Source organism: Zingiber officinale, chromosome 9B, assembly GCF_018446385.1.
Source record: "Zingiber officinale cultivar Zhangliang chromosome 9B, Zo_v1.1, whole genome shotgun sequence".
Lineage (NCBI taxonomy): Eukaryota > Viridiplantae > Streptophyta > Magnoliopsida > Zingiberales > Zingiberaceae > Zingiber > Zingiber officinale.
Window position 1 is genome coordinate 65870168 of NC_056003.1, and position 17032 is coordinate 65887199.

General features: G+C 42.9%; 1 long non-coding RNA gene across 1 annotated transcript; it reads left to right on the forward strand.

Annotated features, from left to right (window-relative positions):
* Positions 1–487: 487 nt before the first annotated feature.
* Positions 488–1532, forward strand: LOC122022555. Its single transcript, XR_006123013.1, has 4 exons — positions 488–890; positions 978–1079; positions 1178–1226; positions 1474–1532. It is a non-coding gene; the product is annotated as an uncharacterized LOC122022555 (long non-coding RNA).
* The last annotated feature ends 15500 nt before the right edge of the window (positions 1533–17032 follow it).

The window sequence follows — 17032 nt, forward strand, 5'->3', positions numbered from 1 at the left end:
GAATGAAAGGTGGTTTATTTTATAATTCTAAAAATCAGAAGATCATTGTTAGCACTAATACTCGATTTTTAGAAGAAGATTATATAATGAACCATAAGCCCATGAGTGAAATTGTTCTAGAAGAATTAAGAGAGGGCACGCCTACTTTAGTACCAACAGTACAAGATGAAGTACCACAAGAAACTGTAACACGTATCACACATGATACACAACCAGAGACAGTGCCTCGTCGTAGTGGGAGGGATGTAAGGCAACATGTAAAATACCGGAAATAGGCGGATATGAATAAGGGAATTTTCCAGAATTTTTGGACATTTTTCGGGAATTTTTCGGAGCTTGTACGGACGAGTTCACGGGGATAAAAACGGGGCCCCGAGAAAGCCTGTTTAGGCTGCCCGATTTAAGCGAGGAAAAGATTATATATATATATATTTTTCCTTTTATTTTCTTATTTCTTTTTCCTTTGCTTTTGTCGCCGAACCCGAGTCGTCCCCGCACCCTTCTTTCTTCTCCCCGACGCCGCGCACCTTCTCCTTCGGTGCCCTAACCGCCGGCCACGGCGGTTCCTCCCCTTTATCTTCTCCTCTTCTCGGTGAAAGCCGATCGCCACCTCAGCCGACGACCACAAACGCCGGTGCCTTAGCTTTTGCCCCGACGCCAGCGACGCCGGCCTTCTCCTTCCCGACGCTATCTCCCCCTGCCCTAACTGCTCGAGGCAGTTCTTCTCTTCTCCTCTCCTCTGCCGCCACCACAGAGCCGACGCCGACCATAGAGCCGACGCCGACCACAGAGGCCGAAGCTTTCCTCAGCCCTAGCAGTTGAGCCTTTGCCGATCTCCTTTGTGTCGGCCTCCTCCACTGTGCTGTGCCCTAGATCGCTGGAATTCAGAGGTTTAAGAAGGTTTTTAGTTGGGAGCAGCAACCCTAGCCTTGGTGTGTTCGTCCGTGCCCTAATTCCACTGTTGTGTCTTTCTTCAGCCACCTCCTACAGTGAAGTCTCGGCAGAGGAAGCAACAGGCAGTCATCTTCTAGTGGCGGACAACCCAATTCAGCCACAAGTCTTGATCTAGCAGCAACAAGGTAAGGATTTGGTGATTCTAGGTAGCTGTCAGTGGAAGTTTTTATCAGGTTGTAAGCTTTGCGTAACAATTGTGAGGTTTGCTTGTTTTTGTTTACAGCAGCAAAACAACCCTTCTTCGGTAGGAACTATCTGGCTGTGAGTTTGAGGTAAGATTTAGGGTTTTGGACTTTGTTGTAGATGTTTGCTAGTTGTGTTGGCATTATATGTTAATTTGGAATCGTGTGTAGGTTTCAATTGAACCCGAATAGTAGGATGGTTAAGGTTAAGGAAACTAACTCTAGTTAACTTGAGTTATATTTGATTAGGGTTTTACTCTAATTTTAGGATTTAGAGATTGTATTTAGCTATTTATGAGAAGTGTAGCTAAATAAAAAGATTTATGGTTTGACACAGGACTGTGACGCGAGACGAGTATCTCGGAGTCGGACTGGACCTTTCTATTTTATTGGAGGCGGGTACTTTTGACTTATGTCATTTGATATGCTTAGTAATTAAATTAACATGTTGTATTAATTGTGTTTTTTTATCTGTTTTAGTTAATCACTACCCAAATCTTACGTGCTTGATTGATTGATTGATTTTTATTATTGTTATGATTCCAGCCGCATGTGGCTGAGTATTTAGTGCTTGTAGAAAATTTTTGATTGTCCGCCGTACAGGGGAGATGCTGCCGAAATTTTCTCTGACAGGGTCTCCTCTGGGGGCGTGACAATTTAGTGGTATCAGAGCACAGTTATACGATCTTTTGTTTTCGTATTTTGGATGTTTGGGATAACCTGATACCAATTTATTTACTTGGTATCAGAGCGCCAAGTTTGGCGATACTTGTTGGATGTTTGTATTATGGATTTTCGGGATTTATCTGATACCAATTTATTTGGTATCAGAGCGGGTTATGATACCTGCTTTTGGTGTTCTGGAGATTTATCGGATACCTGTTGTTGGTATTCTGGATATTTGGGTTAGCCAGGTTTGCGAGTCAAACTGGGCATTATCGGATTTTCGATATGGTTGTGTTTCGGATTTCCGTTTCGGATTTATTTGGATTTCCGGCGATATGTACGTTCGGAATTTTGAGGTTAAATTGGGGACTGGACAGCGACGGAACATCTCCAGACGGCAAATAGGTATGTTGTTATTTTATGTTGGTTATATTGTATTGATATCTGTAATTTAATTTAACAGATATGACACAATATACTCGTATTGCTGCGAGACGTGGTGCTGGACGACCACGTGCGAGGACCACGGGATCTCTGGATATGCCAGAGATGCCCACTGTTAGTGAGCTTGTCAGTCAGGGACAGACTCAGGATGCAGCGGGAGCATCGGGCTCTCAAATCCCGATAGCTCCTGTAGAGATACCTACTTTGGCCACACCGACGGTATCCACGCCTACCCTGTTTACAGTACCATCAGGGGTACCATTGGTGTACCCGACATCTACTCCAGCGCAGCCTACGGCGTATTCAGGACCACCGACACTTGGACCTACAGTATACCCGACACCAGTGGCACCAGTGGCATCAGTGCCCCCAGTGCCTACAGTAGCAGCAGCTACACCATATCCGGTACCTTTTTCTACCGTACCTCCAGTTGCCACCACTTTTGTTCCCCAGGCAATACCACCGACGGCTTATGCTCCGGTATATACAGCAGCACCGGGAGTTCCTCCTCCGGTTTATTCCACGGTACCACCTGTAGTGTCAGCTCCAGTGTTTCCGCCAGTTCCTGCAGCCGTCCCGACACAGCTCACTGATATTGTCGCTGCACGAGCTAGGATTCCAGCACTGGCCGAGTCGATGAAGACTCATTTCACTCTTTTCCGCGGAGATCTCGATCCGAGTATGGCTTTGTCATGGATAGAGACTATGGAGCAGACTTTCTTCTATATGGCTTGCTCCGAGTGGGAGAAAGCAGAGCTGGCTGCTTACCATTTACGGGATGAAGCTAATGCCTGGTGGGTTACTCAGCGTTCTATTATTGGTGAGCGCAACGTCACATGGACCAAGTTCAGAGAGGCTTTTGAGAGCCGTTTCTTTCCACTGTCCTATCAGATGGTTCGCCGACAGGATTTTATGAGTCTGAGGCAGAATAATCGCTCAGTGACCGAGTATAATACTGAATTCCTCCGGTTGGCACAGTTTTGTCCAGAGTTAGTTGCGGAGGACAGAACTCGCATGATGCAGTTTATACAGGGATTGGATGGTTATCTGCATGTACAGCTTGCCGGATTAGGGATTACATCTTACTCTGATGCATTGAATCAAGCTTTGATGATAGAGTTAGCTCGGCAGACAACTCATATGGCATAAACTGGGAGGTCTAGGGCATGTCACAAGTGGATGTGCAGAAGGTTTATTGTATTCATTATGTAGCCCTTGCTATATATTTGTTGCTGGAGAGCAACTTAAGATTGGGTGTCGATAGTTACTAAAGATAGATTACCCACTTTTAGACTATAGCGATTGACCATCTCCCTATCGTCCGGTGATACCTTAGATGTCACCCAGGAGGTCAGAGGTTGCCCATTAGATTTTGGCAACATAACACTTACGGTGGAACTTTTAGTATTGGAGATGGTTGAGTTGATATTATTCTTGGCATGGACTGTTTGTCAGCATATCATGCCACAGTTGATTGCCAGACAAGGGTGGTCACCTTCCAGCCTCCGAACCAACCCTCGTGGAGTTTCACTGGCATTAGAGACGACGGCATCTCGATTATTTCGGCGATTCAGGCGCAGAAGCTGCTGTCTCACGGTTGTCATGGTTTTCTGTTATCGTTGATCAGTACTGAGGACAGTAGTAGTTCGCAGCTCTCCGATGTTCCTGTAGTCCGGGAGTACCCAGATGTATTTCCAGAGGAGCTGCCAGGTTTGCCTCCCAGAAGGCCAGTGGAGTTCGCTATTGAGCTGATTCCGGGAACCGGGCCGACATCGAAAGCTCTGTATCGTATGGCACCAAAAGAGTTGAACGAGCTGAAGGTTCAACTCCAGGAGCTTTTAGACAGAGGATTCATTCGCCCTAGTGTTTCACCATGGGGTTCTCCAGTTCTATTTGTCAAGAAGAAAGACGGCACCATGAGGTTATGTATTGACTACAGGCAGCTGAATTCAGTGACCGTCAGAAATAAATATCCATTACCACGGATTGAGGATTTGTTTGATCAGCTCAGAGGTACATCAGTGTATTCTAAGATTGATCTGCGATCCGGATATCATCAGCTGAGAGTCAGAGACTCAGATATTCAGAAGACAGCTTTCCGTACCAGATACGGTCATTATGAGTTTTTGGTAATGCCATTTGGGCTTACCAATGCTCCAGCGGTGTTTATGGATTTGATGAACCGCATCTTTCTGGAGTATCTGGATCAGTTTGTTATCGTTTTCATTGATGACATATTGGTCTACTCTCGTTCCGAGGAGGAGCATGCACAGCATCTTCGCACAGTCTTGGAGATTCTTCGACGACATCAGCTGTACGCGAAGTTCAGCAAGTGTGCATTCTGGCTATCCTCAGTCGGTTTTCTGGGACACGTGGTTTCTAGCAGAGGTATTTCGGTTGATCCTCAGAAGATCGAGGCTGTCACCGGTTGGGAGCAGCCGAAGTCAGTTCAGGAGATCCGCAGTTTTCTGGGATTGGCCGGATATTACCGACGTTTTGTCGAGGGTTTCTCGCGTATTGCTATGCCACTGACACGTCTTACCCGGAAAGGCGTGAAGTTCGTATGGTCCGAGGATTGCGAGACCAGCTTCCAGGAGCTGAAGCGGAGATTAGTGTCGGCTCCAGTTTTGGTTTTACCTTCTGGAGAGGATGGATTTGTACTTTACACCGACGCGTCTCTACAGGGTTTGGGCGCTGTTCTGATGCAGCACGGCAGAGTAGTCTCTTATGCTTCTCGTGAAGGAGCATGAGAAGAACTACCCGTTCATGACTTGGAGTTAGCTACCATCATCTTTGCTCAAGCTTTGGCCATCATTTATACGGTGTCACATTTGAGATTCTCACCGATCATAAGAGTCTCAAATATATTTTCACGCAGAAGGATCTTCGACAGAGGAGATGGATGGAGTTCCTGAAGGACTATGATTGTACCATTAGCTACCACCCGGGAAAAGCTAATGTGGTTGCCGATGCGCTCAGCAGGAAGTCCAGAGGGACTTTGGCTTGCCACCGGACTTCAGTCACGGACTTGATTCAGAGTTTCTCGGAGTTAGATCTTGAGGAGCAGGGACCGACAGAGCAGGGTATTCTTGTTACCATGGTTGCTCAGTCGTCGATCAGGACGAGGATCCGAGAGGCACAGGCCAGTGATCAGCATTTGCAGTCAGATAGCTTCCGGGCAGCAGACCGAGTTTATACGAGACGAGGAGGGTATTATATTCTTCCGAGGCAGATTATGCGTACCTCAGTCTCATCCGGTCTTACAGGAGCTATTACAGGAGGCACACCGTTCTCGATTTGCGATCCATCCAGGCGGAACCCGTATGTATCGAGACTTGAGGCGTTCCTACTGGTGGAACGGCATGAAGAAAGACATCACGGATTTCGTAGCAGGTGAAGGCTGAACACCAGAGACCTGCAGGGTTACTTCAGCGGATTCCTATTCCTGAGTGGAAGTGGGATCACATTACTATGGACTTTGTGGTAGGGTTGCCGAGGACACGACGAGGCCATGACGCGATTTGGGTAATCGTTGATCGATTAACCAAATCCGTGCACTTTTTAGCGATTCGGAGGACTGATCCCCTGGATCGATTAGCAGATTTGTATTGTCGAGAGATTATCAGACTACATGGTGTTCCGTTGAGTATTATTTCGGATAGAGATCCACGGTTTACGTCTCGTTTCTGGCAGATTCTGCAGCAGGCCTTGGGCACACAGCTCCGTTTCAGTACAGCCTTCCATCCACAGACAGATGGACAGTCAGAGAGGACCATTCAGACTTTAGAGGACCTGCTGAGGTCATGTGTTATAGATTTCGGAGGCAGTTGGGAGGACCATCTGCCGTTGGTAGAGTTTGCCTACAACAACAGCTTCCATTCGGCTATCCAGATGGCACCGTTTGAGGCGTTGTATGGTAGACCTTGTCGGACACCCATCCTTTGGGATGAGGTTGGAGAGGCCCAGTTGTTAGGACCTCATAGAGTTCAGCAGGATGCAGAGTTGGTCCGTACTATCAGACAGAGGATGTCAGAGGCGCAGGATCGCCAGAAGAGTTATGCTGATCGGAGACGCAGACCATTAGAGTTCTCTGTTGGTGACCATGTATTTCTGCGAGTTTCACCCATGAAAGGGGTGAAGAGATTTGGCCTCAGAGGTAAGCTAGCTCCGCGGTATATTGGTCCTTTCGAGATCTTGGAGAGGATCGGAGCAGTAGCTTACCGACTGGCACTACCACCATCCCTGTCAGGCGTGCACGATGTATTTCATGTATCCATGCTGAGGAGATATGTACCCGATCCGACGCATGTGCTGGTAGATATCCCAGTTCCAGTTCAGCCTGACATTACCTATGAGGAGGTTCCGGTACGGATTCTCGACCGGAAGGAGCGTCAGTTGCGGAACAAGACCAACCGGCTGGTTAAAGTCGGATGGCAGCATCATTCGGACGAGGAGGCTACTTGCGAGCTCGAGGACACTATCCGAGCTCGATATCCCCATCTTTTCACTTGAGGTATGTGATTTATTTACCGTTCAGCATTTATACTCTATATCTGTTACTAGTACTTGCTGATGGTAGATACTGAAATTTGGGGACCAAATTTTTATTAGTGGGGGAGAATGTAAAATACCGGAAATAGGCGGATATGAATAAGGGAATTTTCCGAAATTTTTGGACATTTTTCGGGAATTTTTCGGAGCTTGTATGGACGAGTTCACGGGGATAAAAACGGGGCTCCGAGAAAGCCTGTTTAGGCTACCCGATTTAAGCGAGGAAAAGATTATATATATATATATATATATTTTTTTCCTTTTATTTTCTATTTCTTTTTCCTTTGCTTTTGTCGCCGAACCCGAGCCGTCCCCGCACCCTTCTTTCTTCTCCCCGACGCCGCGCACCTTCTCCTTCGGTACCCTAACCGCCGGCCACGGCGGTTCCTCCCCTTTATCTTCTCCTCTTCTCGGTGAAAGCCGATCGCCACCTCAGCCGACGACCTCAAATGCCGGTGCCTTAGCTTCTGCCCCGACGCCAGCGACGCCGGCCTTCTCCTTCCCGACGCTGTCTCCCCCTGCCCTAACTGCTCGAGGCAGTTCTTCTCTTCTCCTCTCCTCTGCCGCCACCACAGAGCCGACGCCGACCATTGAGCCGACGCCGACCACAGAGGCCGAAGCTTTCCTCAGCCCTAGCAGTTGAGCCTTTGCCGATCTCCTTTGTGTCGGCCTCCTCCACTGTGCTATGCCCTAGATCGCTGGAATTCAGAGGTTTGAGATGGTTTTTAGTTGGGAGCAGCAACCCTAGCCTTGGTGTGTTCGTTCGTGCCCTAATTCCACTGTTGTGTCTTTCTTCAGCCACCTCCTACAGTGAAGTCTCGGCAGAGGAAGCAACAGGCAGTCATCTTCTAGTGGCGGACAACCCAATTCAGCCACAAGTCTTGATCTAGCAGCAACAAGGTAAGGATTTGGTGATTCTAGGTAGCTGTCAGTGGAAGTTTTTATAAGGTTGTAAGCTTTGCGTAACAATTGTGAGGTTTGCTTGTTTTTGTTTATAGCAGCAAAACAACCCTTCTCCGGTAGGAACTATCTGGCTGTGAGTTTGAGGTAAGATTTAGGGTTTTGGACTTTGTTGTAGATGTTTGCTAGTTGTGTTGGCATTATATGTTAATTTGGAATCGTGTGTAGGTTTCAATTGAACCCGAATAGTAGGATGGTTAGGGTTAAGGAAACTAACTCTAGTTAACTTGAGTTATATTTGATTAGGGTTTTACTCTAATTTTAGGATTTAGAGATTGTATTTAGCTATTTATGAGAAGTGTAGCTAAATAAAAAGATTTATGGTTTGACACAGGACTGTGACGCGAGACGAGTATCTCGGAGTCGGACTGGACCTTTCTATTTTATCGGAGGCGGGTACTTTTGACTTATGTCATTTGATATGCTTAGTAATTAAATTAACATGTTGCATTAATTGTGTTTTTTTATCTGTTTCGGTTAATCACTACCCAAATCTTACGTGCTTGATTGATTGATTGATTTTTATTATTGTTATGATTCCAGCCGCATGTGGCTGAGTATTTAGTGCTTGTAGAAAATTTTTGATTGTCCGCCGTACAGGGGAGATGCTGCCGAAATTTTCTCGGACAGGGTCTCCTCTGGGGGCGTGACACAACATGAGAGATTCATGTTTTTGGGAGAGTCTTCGGACTTGATCCCGGGTAAACATGAACCTGATCCTCGGTCATATAACGAAGCACTCCAAGACAAAGATGCAGTGTCTTGGCAAAAGGCAATGAATTCTAAAATAGAATCTATGTATTCTAATAAGGTCTGGGAGCTTGTAGAACCACCTGATGGTGTAAAAGTCGTTGGATGCAAGTGGATCTACAAAAGGAAAAGAGGGATAGACAGGAAGGTAGAAACCTTCAAGGCAAGACTTGTTGTGAAAGGGTATACTCAGAAAGAGGGAATCGATTATGAGGAAACTTTTTCGCCGGTAGCTATGCTAAAGTCTATCCGGATACTCTTATCCATTGCTGCTCATATGGATTATGAGATTTGACAAATGGATGTCAAGACAGCTTTCCTTAATGGAAGTCTTGAGGAAAAGATCCATATGAAGCAACCAGAAGGGTTCATTGAAAAAGGCAAAGAGCATCTAGTGTGCAAGCTCAATCGATCCATTTATGGACTGAAGCAAGCTTCAAGGTCTTGGAACATCAGGTTTAATGAAGTAATCCAGTCATATGGATTTATTCAGTGTCCGGATGAGTCTTGTGTATACAAGAAGTATAACGGAAACGTGGCGGTATTTCTTGTACTTTACGTAGATGATATTTTGTTAATTGGCAACAATGTCAAGATATTATCGGACGTAAGGGTATGGTTGTCCAAACAATTTGATATGAAGGACTTAGGAGAATGTGCACACATTCTTGGGATCAAAGTTATAAGGGATCGCAAGAAAAGAATGTTGTGCCTATCTCAAGCTTTATATATAGATACAATCCTTGCTCGTTTTAGCATGCAGAACTCCAAGAAAGGTTTCTTACCTTTTAGGCATGGAGTAGCCTTATCTAAAGAGATGTCTCCGAAGACATCAAAGGAGATAGAGGATTTGAAGGCAGTTCCTTATGCTTCGGCTGTAGGAATCCTTATGTATGCAATGCTGTGTACGAGACCTGATATCTGTTTTACCGTTGGAATGGTTAGCAGATATCAGAGTAACCTTGGACAAGGATATTGGACTGCTGTAAAGTATATATTGAAGTACCTGAGAAGGACTAGAGATTATATGCTAGTTTACCAAGCAAACGATTTGCTCCCTGTGGGTTACACGGATTTAGATATCTAATTAGATAAGGACAACAGTAAGTCTACATCAGACTATGTGTTTACTTTAGGAGGTGGAACCATTGAATGGAAGAGTGTTAAGCAGAAATGCGTTTCAGACTCAACCATGGAAACTGAGTATGTGGCAGCCTCTGAGGCAGCCAAAGAAGCAATATGGCTGAGGAACTTTCTAATGGACTTAGATGTGATTTCTGATTTGCCCAAAATCATCACAATTTATTGTGATAATAGCAGTGCAGTTACAAACTCGAAGGAACCACGAGCCCATAAGGCGAGTAAACATATAGAGCGCAAGTACCACTTGATACGAGACATCGTCAAGTGAGGAGAAGTTATCGTCGCCAAGATTGCATCAGCAGATAACCTGGCAGATCCTTTCACTAAGGCCCTTCCGGCGAAAGCTTTTGATCGCCATGTGGAAGGGATGAGAATCAGATGTATGGCAGCAAATATGACAGCTTAGTCTTTTAGTATAAGTGGGAGATTATTAGAGTGTATACTAAAAGCCTAGCTTTTGTAAACATTTATTTTTTGAAATAAAAGAATCACATTGGTCAAATGTCTATATTTATTTGTTGAATATAGTTGTTCAATTAATTTATAAAGTAGATAACATGGTGTGTGGTTGTAGGGTATTTCGGGCCGCAAAAACAACTTTTTGCGTTACGGAAACCCCGAAATCCCATGCCACCGGATCCATGCGAATATTAAACTTTTCATGTACGTGTTTTCTAATCCTAGATATACTTTAGATCTACATGTTTAGGAGCTTATACCTTTGATGCGTAGCCCTTCGCTTATCCTGCTCGCCCAAGAAGATGCCGTATCTCAAGGGTGGCAAGTAAACACCCCTCTGTGTATCCACACGAACAATTAGGTGGAGAGGAAACCTTAGAGTGTGCTAGCACTCTTTGAGGGTTTCGGCCAAGGAGGAGGAGAGGGAGAGAAGAAGAAGCAAGGAGAAATAATAATGATCGATTATGAAAATAAGAGTAAAAAATAGCTTAAGTATTTTCATCTAATGAAAATACTTAATGCTCATTAACACCATTAATGAGTCTCATTAATGAGCCTTAATGAATATTTAATGAATATTCATTCTTCATTAAATGGCCCTTTTGAAACTAATTCAAAATTTGAATCTAAAATTCAAATTGAATTCCATTTATCATTGAATTCAAAATTCAATGAATATCATCATTAAGCCTCACTTGAGTCTAACTCAAGTCTAGCCTCACTTGAGTCTAACTCAAGTCTAACTCAATCAAGTCTTACTCAATTAATCTAATTTGGATTACTCTTAATCCAATTCGGTTCATCACATGAACCTAATCCTCTTGGTTTATCATATGAACCGAATCTCTATCTAATGGTCCTATGTGTGTGACCCTATAGGTTCTTGTAACGTTGGCAATGCTCCTTGATCCTGTCTGAGAAGCTAGACAAGACGGAGATCCGGGAGAAAGAAACCCATCGCTGATGGAGAATAAGACCTAGAGAACGCCGATCCGAGAAACCCAAAGCGGATCAAAGAAGATGAAGCCCCCAAATGTCCTCTCGAGGCAAGATACCAATGGCGATGAGGAGATCCAATCGAAGAACACCAGCTTCGGAACTGCCAAGGCTCCCTACGCACAAGAGACCAACCAACACTACCGTCAGTGACCTAAGACCTGGGTGGGAATCCCTGGCTAGGCCCTCCGACACTCAAGTCAGTAATCTCTCTTGGTGTGGTGTGGAAGAAGGAGGAAGAAGATCAACAGTAGTTGAGAAAATTAGGGTTATGAATGTGCGCAATGATGTAAACTTACCCCGCCAACGGAGAGGATTCCCCTTTTTATACCACTTCATATAACCTCCGTAGTCATGAAGTGGACCACGGTTTGTTAGTGTTTGTTATGAGATGACGTAAGCTATGTACTTGTGGTAAATGACTTTTAAGGAATCTTCTTTGTACCCCAGATGTACCTTCTTTGTCATCTAGTACCTGTAAAATAATCTGAAAACACATTTCCCGTCAAAATATATATATAACACATGTTATACAATCATATACTGCAAATATCTTCATTAATCATTTTATTGAAAATACTACTTCTCTTCTGTATCACAAGTTCTCTTAAGGTATTTCTATCTTTCCTACTTGTGCCTCCTGTTTTACTATATTATATATAACTTTGTTACTTGTATTGATCTAGGCTGAGCTTAATTCAGTTTGATCACTTATTACTACTTCTCATAAGGCTTAGTGCTCGTTCGTGCTACTCTATGTTTATTATCCTAACTGGCACCAGATTATATCTTATCAAGTATGTAATTTTTATCAAGTATCTTGTCAAGGTATTATTCAGCCTGACCGATGTTTGACTCTCCTACTTAAAGGTATGTCTCGACCGATATTGGCCTACTTACTTGGAAGTACATCCCGGCCGATATTAGCCTACCTCCTTTGAGGTATATGCTGATCGATGTGGGTCTGCCTCCTTGGAGGCATATCCCAGCAGATATTTGTCTTCTTTCCTGAAAATATGTCTCGATCGATATTAGCCTACCTCCTTTGAGGTATATCTCGGCCGATATTAGCCTACCTCCTTTAAGGTATATGCTGATCGATGTGGGTCTGCCTCCTTGGAGGTATATCCCGGCCGATATTGGTCTTCTTTCCTGAAAATATGTCTCGATCGATATTGGCCTACCTCCTTTGAGGTATATCCCGACCGATATTAGCTTACCTCCTTTGAGGTATATGCTGATCGATGTGGGTCTGCCTCCTTGGAGGTATATCCCGGTGGATATTGGTCTTCTTTCTTGAAAATATGTCTCGATCGATATTGGCCTACATCCTTTGAGGTATATCCCGGCCGATATTAGCCTACCTCCTTTGAGGTATATGCTGATCGATGTGGGTCTGCCCCCTTGGAGGTATATCCCGGTCGATATTGGCCTTCTTTCCTGAAAATATGTCTCAATCGATATTGGCCTACCTCCTTTGAAATACATCCCGACCGATATTAGCCTAACTCCTTTGAGGTATATGCTGATCGATGTGGGTCTGCCTCCTTGGAGGCATATCCCGTCCGATATTGGTCTTCTTTCCTGAAAATATGTCTCGATCGATATTGGTCTACCTCCTTTGAGGTATATCCCGGCCGATATTAGCCTACCTCCTTTGAGGTATATGCTGATCGATATGGGTCTGCCTCCTTGGAGGCATATCCCGGCCGATATTGACCTATCTTCTCCATTTGGTTATCTCCTTTCCCTTCCTTATCGGGGACCCATGAAACCTAACCCATATCACTCCTAAACTCATTTAGAAGCATAAGTAATGAGCGGTATCTAGCAACACATCATTACTACCCAAGTTGCAAGAATGTTGAGATCCAACATCACCTTGCGACTGCTAATTGTGACTCTTCACAATATATGACAATGTCCTTCTATCCTTGACATCTAGATTGATCAATATGAGGCATAAACCGTGTTATCCTCTAATCAATCTAAATCTTGAACTCCAAGTAGATTCACTCTAATCAAATGAGCTCAATATCTCATATTGACTCATTTGGGCATAGCCATGTACTTAGTGGTCTCACTCTATCAAGAATAATGATGTCACTCCCATCATATAGGAGGGATAGATCCCATCTACATCACTGACATCCCTCCGCATAATTTGTTACATACCCAGTAATCGCAGGGTGACGTTTGACGAAGCCAAACTATGCAACTCATTATGTAGGGAACCATGGTGACTTAAGGTCCAAGGACTAGTAGTCATACTAATAGCCACATGAGAAAGTATATGACACTCATATAACGATTCATGATACTTTCTCATGACGGGTTATCCAGTATACATTCTCCAATGCATACCCATGTGTCATCTTGATATCTCTATATCCATGACTTGTGAGATTAAGTCATCGAGTTGACCTACATGCTAGTCTCATCACATTAACATTGTCCCTGAATGTTAATACTTGACTAGGAATGATTAAGAGTAGCGTTCCCTATATCATCTCACTATCGATTCAACCAATCGATTGATATAGGTACGAACCTTCTACTCAATGATGCTATTATACATAGTTATTTGGCACCAATACAAGTATGTATAATAACCAAAATAAAAGCCTTTATATATATAGAAATATGTTACAATGAGTCTATGCAATAATCATCTTATGATTGACTCTAGGGCTCTAACTAACAGTGGTGTCACACATAGAAGATCATGTTGTCAGCTCTTTATAAATTATAAACAGTTGCTCTCGACTAAGATGGAAAGGAACAAACCATTGGTATAGTTGTAGTGTAATTAGGTATTAGTTTATCTTGACTAATAAATTACACTAGTAGATTCTAAGTGTATTGAGTAGGATCATTTTAAGTAAGTTCTTTTTATACTGACATATTAAAAGAACTAGACCTTAGTTATTATGGAAGTGTGTACTCTTAATCCTAATATAATAACAAGCATATATATTTAGTATCTATTTCTTTAACTTATCAAAGGGTGAGATTTAGCTTGATAAATCAATAGGCCCGATAAGTTGGGAAATGATATTACTTATAGTGTGTGTTGTTGATTATAAAAGAAAAATGTGTCCTAGTAATGTAGGTTGATAATGCCCCCAAGAGGAGCTCATAAGGATTGTCATGTGGAGTGGACAATGAGGTTGAGTGGTACTACTCTTGGACTTAGTCCGATATGACAATGAGGTTGAGTGGTACTACTCTTGGACTTAGATATTAATTAAGTGAGTTGTCAGTAACTTACTTAATTAGTGGACATTCGTTATCTTAAACACAGAGAGACTAACACACTCATGAAAAGAAGGAGCCCATAAATGTAATTTGGGATTGGTGCGGTAGTGCAACAATAACTCTCTAGTGGAATGAGTTATTGTTGATGAACTTGAGTTGTGTGTTTGGGGCGAACACGTGATACTCAAGCTCATCGGAAGGCCAAAACTAATTTCTCCTCTAGGTCCCTGTCGTAGCCTCATTAGTGCCTTATAAACCACTTATTAAAAGCCCTTCTTGGTGTCCAAGAAAGGAGGGCGGCCCATTGCTTGGTGACCAAGTAATGGCCAGCCACCATCTCCTTAAGAGGGCCGACCCTCTTGCTTGGTGACCAAGCAAGTAGGGGCCAACCATAATAAATTCAAATAGAAGGGACATTTTGAATTTTTTAAAATATTCTCTTTATAGAAAACTAGAAGTTTTGAAAGAGATATTTTAATTTTAAAAACTTTCCTTATTTGAATTAGGTCACATGGTTTAATAGAGAGTTTTAAAAGTTTTAAAACTTTCCTTTTTTAACCATCTTCATGGTTTTAGAAAAAAGGAAGAGAAGTTTTAAAATTAAAATTTTCTATTCATGTTAAAAAAGGAAATTTTTAAAGAGAAGTTTTAAATTTTAAAACATGGTTTTATTTTTTTAAAACTTTCCTTTTTAACATCCACTTTAGGAAAGATAGCTTGTAAAATTTTATAAGAGAATTTCTTCTTGTAAAATTTTATAAAAAAATATATATTTTCTTATCCTTGATGAGTTGGCCGACCACCTTGCTTGGTGCCCAAGCAAGGGGCTGGCCAATCAAATTAAATCCTCAATCAATCCATGATTGGTGATTGATTCAATCAAGAGGAAAGAAAAGGAAAAATAAAAGGGGAAAGGAAAAACTTGAGGAATATTTTAATTTTTGTAAAAATTCTTCCCTTATTTGCCTTGGGCAAGTAATATAAAAGAAGGGGTGAGGAGGCCTCAAGAGATAACAACTCTTATTCTTTTGCTTGGTGATCATCTTGGTGTGGCCGACCCTTCCCTTCTCCCTTTCCCTTTGCTCTCTTTTGCTCTTTGTTGGTGGTGGCCGAATATTAGAAGAAGGAGAAGAAAGCTTTGGGTGGTGTTCATCTTGGAGGATCGTCACCCACACGACGTCCAAGGCGAGACGAGGAATACAGCAGAAGATCTCGAGGTCATTAGCTTGCAAAGAAAAGGTATAATTAGCAATTATTTTTCGCATCATGCTAGTTATTTTTCTTTGTTAGAATTCCAAAACACAAGAGGCATTAGATCTAGTTTTTTGAATTAGTAATTCGTGTTTGTATTTTTTTCTTTGTTTTTCGAATTTGTGATTCGATTGTTCTTTTTGGTTAAACCTAGAGTTATATAAGGAAATTAAATATTAGCTTTCCTTAAAAGGCTTTGTCTAGGAAGTGGTGGTTGCTCCCATATCCAAGAAGGCCTTGTGCCTCGCCATGTTTAACCTGGAAGTCAATTTTGGAAATTAATATTTAATTGAATTTATAACGTAGATGGATTTGGATCAATAGTGTTAAGTTTCGCTTGCGATCCAAGTCTAAACCATTAAGAACAGATAAGTTAAATTTGGAATCAATAATGTTAAGTTTCGTTTGCGATTCCTAATTTAACTTCTAAAAAACACAATAGGTTATTTAAGGAAAGGTTCGACACTTGTACAAAATTTTTGTATAGTGGAACTGATACGATTTTCCTTGGACTAACCAATAGTCGGTACATATCTTGAAACAACACTTTATTGAGGATCGAATGACCGACTAGAAGGGGGTTGAATAGTCAGTGCTCCCAATTCATGGTTCTCTCTTCCTACATGTGTTAGTTACACAGCGAAAATACAAATAAACAAAGCTAAACAATAAGGAAGAACATCAAACTGTTAACATACTCGTTTATGTGGTTCGGAGATAAATCTCCTACTTCACGCTGTCCGTAAGGTGGACGATCCAAATCTGTCAATGACTGACTCCCCGAAAACCTCCAGCTAGCTCACTTAACTTCTTGTGGGTGGAGAAACCTCACCAGAACTCTCACAAGAACCCTTGAGATGCTAGGGCACTTGTTGACTACTAATTAGGGTTAACCACCACTAATTTCATCTACCTTAACAAAGCTCCCAAGCCTTGGTTATATAGGTCATGGGTTGAAGAACCCTGCCTATCAGTCAACCAAGATATGTGTCAGTCGACTGTCATCTATGGAAATTTGACCGTTACATCCCAACAGCTCGATACCAGTTGACTGCTTCACACTGGCCGAACAAACAAAGGTATTCTGTTCGCTCCCAATCGACTGCACCAGTTGACTGGTGCATTGACCAATCGACTGGTAAACCCAAAAACAGAGGGTTTCCCTTCCTGAGTACAATCTCTCGGCACTCGGACCCTCATGACTCACTTGACTCTTCTTCGCAGCCTTGACCTCTTGCCTTCAAGCCTTTTTCCTTTGGCTCTCATCCCTCGGTTGCATTCAAGCCCGCGACCTGTCCCAATGCTATCCTTCGCATATGCCGTGAAGTGTGCTTCCCTCAGTTCTTATCCTTGCTGCCCTGTCCATGGTCCCTTAGATGCTCCATCCTTCACCGGACCCGAAGCCATCAAGTTGAGTT